General features: G+C 46.1%; 1 pseudogene; it reads left to right on the top strand.

Annotated features, from left to right (window-relative positions):
• Positions 1-2,760: 2,760 nt before the first annotated feature.
• LOC138158201 (NF-kappa-B-repressing factor pseudogene) lies at positions 2,761-6,457 on the top strand (annotated as a pseudogene).
• The last annotated feature ends 327 nt before the right edge of the window (positions 6,458-6,784 follow it).

Genomic DNA, 6,784 nt, shown 5'->3' with positions numbered 1-6,784 from the left:
GAGAGAGAGAGAGAGAGAGAGAGAGAGAGAGAGAGAGAGACACTGGGGAGAGACGGAGACAGAAGCAGAGATGGAGAGAGGGACAGAGAAGGGGGAGAGAGGGAGTTGGGAGGGGAGGAGGAGGAGAGAAAAATAGAAGAGAGAAGGAATTTCCTGGTTTGGGGACCTTGGAGGGGGAAAGGATATCCTTCATTTTAGGAAAGGGCCACATTATTTATTATCTACCCTATATGGACATTCCCTGGCTAGATGATAAATTCTTTTTTCCCTTTGTATTCTTTGCACCTACAGACACTGCCTGGCACAGAGTGCTTAATAAATGCATGTTGATTGATTGAGTTGCTAAAGTCTTGCAAAAGCAAGATTCTCCTTTTTCCTTCCTTCCTTCCCCTCCTCCCGGGGGCTTCTTTGAACACATTGACTTTAGGCTAATAGTTAGGGCTTTATACGGCACCTTGGTGCTTTCTAGACCGAAAGTAGCCCCTTAATGATGCCTTTCATATGTCAGCATAGAAGCTGGGATGGCAACTTGCTCAAATCTCATTAGATGAGATCTGAGGGTGGTGTTTGACCTTTTCCTTCTTTCCTTGAGCTTTGTCTGCTTGTGCCAGATTAGGGAATGTTCTAGTTTGGGGTTTTTAAAGACACAAACTCTTCCCAGGGATGTTGCTTTATTTGGGTCTTGTAGCCTGATTGGTGGGGACCTCATTTAAGAATAATAACAATTTGTGGTACCAGGTAATAGAAGTGAAAACCCATTTGATTTTTCATGTACCTAGTACTTGCCAATGAAATATTCTTTCAATTCCAGTATTTGACTGTTGATGAAAAAAGCTCACTCTTTTTCTAAAATGAGGAACAGAATAAGGAAAAGACTGGCGAAAAGCCTTAGGTAAAATGGAGAGGGGTGTCTTTAATAGGAAGGCATAAGATCACTCTCATGCTCTCTTGTGAATTTATAGTACATAGTGGGTAGTAGCAACTAAATTACACAGTTTGATGTTCCAGAGTGGGGCAAAATGTTTTTCAGTCTGGAATATGAATGCTTCTCCAGCTCCAGGAAAGTAATTATGCTTGCACCCCTGATACCTCTTCTTTTAAATATCCAGACTACAGTACAACACCCCATAGGCCTGTCTGTAGAATTCTGTCTATAATTCTTATGGAGTGCCTGCCTGAGGCAGCTCATCCAGTGGGACTGGTAATAGTCTGCTTTCCTAAAGGATAGGTTTTGATGTCTTCCAGGCTGGTTCCCGCCCCCCCCCACCCCCATTTGAAAACACACTTGACTCAGGAATGGTGACTGGTCCAAGTTATGGAGACATTCTCTCCAATCAGGAATGAATTTGGGCAGTTAATCTACAGTTCTGCTAGACTAATTTTGACCTAATAGAAAATGCAAGTAATTCTGTTGGTGTCCTTAATAAATTTGCCCCCTTCAACAGAATGTCAATTGAATACAAATATATGCCAAATAATTCACGGTGCTGGCAGGTGTTTTTTGGAAGACCAAAGCTTAGCAGAAGGTTATGGAAACCAAAACCAAGTAAATATGCTGATGAGACACTGAATATTCTGTAAAAAATGAAATCTAACATTGCAGCCACACAAGTTCAGCCAGTAAGCTAATTCTGCTAAGGAGTCGACAACTGGTTCCCCAGATCTCTGCTGGTAAAACCTTAGATTGAGAAGTGGAATGGACTTTAGAGGTTATTACACTTCACAGATGAAGGCCAGATAGGTGGTGAAGGGTGCCTCATCCTCAGCTAGTAAGTGACAGAGTGAGAATTTGAACTCGGGGCTTGGGGTTCGAAACCCCGTGGTTTCTTCCGTGCCGCCACTCTCATCAGCGTCCCTTCTGCACTTAGAGCTCGTCCCCAAAAGGCTTCGTTGTGCTTAGAGCTCGTCCCTAAAAGGCTTGCTTGTGCTTAGAGCTCGTCCCCAAAAGGCCAGAAGGGGCCATTTCAATGGAGCTTGTGTGCATGAGAAAGGCGAAAGTGATTGGGAAGCCTCAGGAAGGAGGCACCTGGATTGTGGATTTCATTGAGGGTTGGGCTGGAGGGGGTGGGGTGGGGGGTGGGGGGGAGAGCAGGGCAGCACCTAGGTTGCCGTCCAGGCCTGGTGCCTTCCTGGGAGCAGGGGTGCGCAGGGGGTTCTGCTGCTGCCATTGCTTGAAGTTGCGAGTTGCACCGCAAAGCAGCATATGCAAAGTGTTTGGGGAAGCGGGCAAAGTGATGGAGAACTTTTGGGGAGCTCTGGAGCGAGGCTCCTGTGTCTTGTGGGACTGCTCTGGGAGGGGACACGGGCCCTCAAGGTGCGTGGGAGGCCCCAGGACGGGTCTGGAGAGAGGGGGAGCCGCTGACAGCCCCCCTCTCACGGCTACCCCCCAAGCCGGGCCCATCCCGGGGCGGCTGGAGCCCGCAGCTGGAGGGAGGTCCGCAGAGGGGGCGGGGCGGCCATGGGGCCAGGAGGTGGGCGGGGCAGGCTCTCCGGCTCGGGAGTGACCACGGCGGCCGCCGCAGCCGTAGCGGACCCCTTTTTGGACCCTGATTTGCCGCCCGGATACGCCCCCGCCGCCGCCGCGGCCGCCACCTCTGCCGCCGCCGTGGTGACGCGGTTCGCTCGCCGGCTGTGGCGTGGCGCGGCGCGGCGTGGCAGCTGCGGCGGGGCCGGGCCATGCCCCCCAGGCGCGGCCGGCTCCCCTCGCCCTTGTGTGCCCAGCGCGGAGCGGAGGCGCGGCGCGGGCCTGGCCGGAGATGGGAGCAGGCCCGGGGTGACTTAACAGTTTGTGGGGGAAGGAGGTGGGTGCGCGCAGGCCCCGCCCCCGGCCGGCAGCCCGCCCCACGCCACGTCTGACCATCTGACCAGCCGTGGGGGCGGCCCTGTGCAGCTCCTCCCTGGGGCGGAGAAGGAGGCGATGATGGCGGGCGAGCGCCTGTTACTGGGGGATGACTTCCTGTCTCCGCCAACGCCTCCGCCGCTGCCTCCGCCGCTGCCGCTGCAGCCGCCGCCAATACCCTCCCCGCCGCCGCCTCTGCCTCCGTCCCCTTCCCCTCCGCTGCCAGAGCTCGAACCCGAGCCCGAGCCCGAGCCCGAGCCGGAGCCCGACCCGGAGCAGAAGCTCGAGGAGTCTTTGGCTCAATGGCGCTACAGCCACGAGAGCGACCGGCAGTGGGGGCTGAGGCGCGAATTCATCTGCCGGCACCTGCACAGCTACAGCGGCCCCGGGGCGATTGAAAAGCTGCTCTCCCTGTCCACCGCCTGGACGAACCACATCTTCCTGGGCTGTAAGTATGGCCCACAGTTGATGGAGAAAATCCTCCAGATGGCAGAAGGCATCCAAATCGGGGAGATGCCTTCCTTCAAACTGGTGGTGCCCCAGCCCCCTAAAGTGCAGAAGCGGCCCCTCTCTCCACATGCTGCCCCGAGCCCTCCCAAAAAGAAAGCACCCCCTAGATTCCTGGTGAGACCTCGGTTTGAGCCTGTACATTTTGTTGCTAGTAGTAAGGAAGAGGAGAGAAAGAAAGGTCCCACAGACTCGGGAAATGAGTGGGGAGATCCACAAGTTGACTCTATCAAATGGCCAGTAGACAGTCTCAAAAGTTATGTACGGGACAGATTCCGTGCCAGATTTGGAAAGACTTTCTTTTCTCAAACTAGATTTTCTTTTGTAGAGAGGAAACCTACAACAACCAGAACATTCTCAAACTGTGGGGACCCCGCCACAAAGAGCTCATGTTCTCAGCCAGTTGCTGAATCTTCCTCTGCAGCAACATTTCCACACTTAATTTTAGCTACAAAGCAGAGTTTTATTGAAAGACTTTCTGGAGCTGTCCAGAGAAACCTTCCTAAGAAAGAGATGTCTCATAGATCTGAGAAAAGTAGCTATACATTTATATTATCTCGTTGCTTCCAGGCCTGTAAGACAAATCCTGAGTATATCTATGCCTCTTTAAAAGAAATTGCTCCTTCTGACATCCCCAGAAGTAAGAAATTCCTGACTGATGGCTATGCCTGTGAAGTTAGATGCCAGAGTGTCTATTTGACTACAGGTTATGCTGGCAGCAAGAATGGATCCAGGGATCGAGCTACAGAGCAGGCTGTAAAACTTTTACAAAAGCCTGTTGAAGTTAGAGTTGTTAAAAGGAAATTCAAACACACTTATCATGATGACTTAGTGGTGTTTCCAGCCGGCTTATCTTCCTATGATTTTCCTCCAGCCCTGAGGGTCCCAGAAGACTTTCTCTCCATCAGGAATGAATTTGGGCAGTTAAACTCCAATTCTGCTTTTGCCTTTTCCAAACGCTGGAATAATTTTGTCCTCGTAGAAAATGCAAGTGATTCTATTGGTGTCCTTAATAAGTCTGCTTCTTTCAACAGAATGTCGATTGAATACAAATATGATATCATGCCAAATAATTCATGGCGCTGTCAAGTGTTTTTGGAAGGCCAGTGCTTAGCTGAAGGCTATGGAAGCAAAAAAACAAGTAAATATGCAGCTGCTGATGAGGCACTGAATATTCTGCAAAAAATGAAATCCAACATTGCAGCCACACAAGTTCAACCAGTAAGCTATTCTGCTAAGGAATGTGGAAAGAGGAAAGATTTAAGGGACCGAGTAGTTTATGGGAATTCCTCAAATCCAGTATGCACACTAAATGATACAAGTCAGTTCAACAAAATAACTGTTGAATATGTTTTTGAAAAGCTAACAGTCCTTCAGTGGAAATGTAAGGTAATGCTGGAGAAAGAATTAATTACAGAAGCAGTTGGGATAAAAAGGGGTGTCAAGCATGAAACTGTAGAAGAAGTTGTCAAAATCCTTAAAAAGACTAGGCCAACAGCCTTTAACAACCTGAAGAGAGGTACCATTGAAGATATGATTGCAAGAAATGAAATTCGGGGGCGCTCAGGAGATGATGGTTATCAACAGGAGATCAAAGAGGACAATATTGGAAATCAGCTTTTGAGAAAAATGGGCTGGATGGGTGGAGGTTTAGGGAAATGTGGTGAGGGCATCTGTGAGCCAATCTCAGTCAAAGAGCAGCATAAACGAGAAGGTCTGGGACTTGATGTGGAGAAACCAAATAAACTTTACAAGAGATACATTGACCAGATCATCAAAAACTATGCCCAGTCAGAGAGCCATACAGACTTGGTTTTCTCAACAGAATTTACGAGTGATGAACGAAAGCAGATACATCAGATTGCTCAGAAGTATGGCCTGAAGAGTAAATCTCACGGGATGGGGCACGATAGATATCTGGTGGTTGGTAGGAGAAAGCGTAAGGAAGACCTCTTAGATCAAGCAAAACAAGAAGGCCAAGTTGGACATTATGACCTGCTTATGCCTCAAGGAAATTGAGGCCAGAGATGTTTGCTGTGTGACTGCTTAATGAAATTGTTCTTGAAATGTTAAAGAAATGCTGCATTTTCTGGTTGCAGGACATCATGATTTTGAAATGTTTTTCTTTGCTCATTTCATAAAATGCTTTCTTAGGAGAACTTGGAACCTAAAGAGCTTCATTTAATTGTACTAGTATAATCCTGAAGACAAAATAGTACTGTTATTGTGTCTTGATATTACTAGCTCTTTCAGATGTTAATAATTTGTAATAAAAACACATGTCCAAAAGGAAAGAATTGCTGCCATTTAAAATATGGTTCCCATTTTGCCATTGGAAAAAAAAATGTGCATTTTTTTTTTCCAGAAGCTAAAGAATTTGGTGAAAATAGAGAAAGCTGGTATTAACTGCAATAAAAGTAATTTTGATTTCTGGAATTTCCTCAAATGCCATATCATTTTGTATTTTATCTTTTTTAATTTGTGTGAAACTAGTTATTCTAGAATGTTAGAGTAAATTGTCTATAATGTGTGTATAAACCGTCCTTACCAGGTAAACGATATAATACTTTCTTAAAGTCATTTTAGTGTTTTGAAACTATAATTGCTACCATATGCTTTCCAGGATGATGGGAGTGAGTGAGTTATTGTATGTTAAGTCCATTTGGGTTCCAAATAAGCTAAGGTCTTTGGGCATTGACAGTATTGCTTGATTAGACTGATTGATTGGAGACATTGGAAGAACTTTTTAAATTCTTAAAATCAAACTAAGAAAAGAAAGCTTAAATTACTTGTATTTGTCACCTTAGAGAATGTCATAGCATTTTTCCATTGTAACTTTCAGAACATTTGGATGTGTGGGACATCCAAGGCAACCACAACTGTGTCACAGCTTTGTGTAGTGCTGAAGACACTTATACTTGGTGCTTTGCTTCAAAGGACAGTTGACTCATCCCTCAAAAAGCTTACTAAATGTTAAAGAAAAATTTTGTACCATATTAACAGCTTTTATTTTTCATGTATTTCTGAAGTAATATGTTTTCTGGAATGTAAAACCAATATTAATGAAACAAGTGCTCTTTTCAATAAAAGGGGACAAAGATGAAAATAAAATGGTTTAGAGTGCTTTACTGGACAGCAGAACAGCTATTCGTATTTTCTCTCTGCAGCAGTGAAATTGTTAAACACACAAACGTTTTAATACTTGTTAAACTACCACCATGTATAATAGTTAACTTTAAATTCCTGTCATGATATCTTGACCAACAGACAAGTACAACTTGATCAGTGTTAGTAAAATAGAGTGTCCAGGACAAAGGAAGTGATTACTCCACTGTCCACATCCTTAGTCTTAGTTTTAAGTCCATATGGTAGCTTTTTAAGAGACTGACAAACCAGAGGCTCCCTTGGGTAGTTTTCAAATAGTCTCTTAAGTTTCAG

This window comes from Petaurus breviceps, unplaced genomic scaffold, assembly GCF_028583685.1.
Source record: "Petaurus breviceps papuanus isolate PSGF00001 unplaced genomic scaffold, PetGlider_PUasm1.0 174, whole genome shotgun sequence".
Taxonomy (NCBI): domain Eukaryota; kingdom Metazoa; phylum Chordata; class Mammalia; order Diprotodontia; family Petauridae; genus Petaurus; species Petaurus breviceps.
This window is presented reverse-complemented; position numbering and strand designations above follow the sequence as displayed.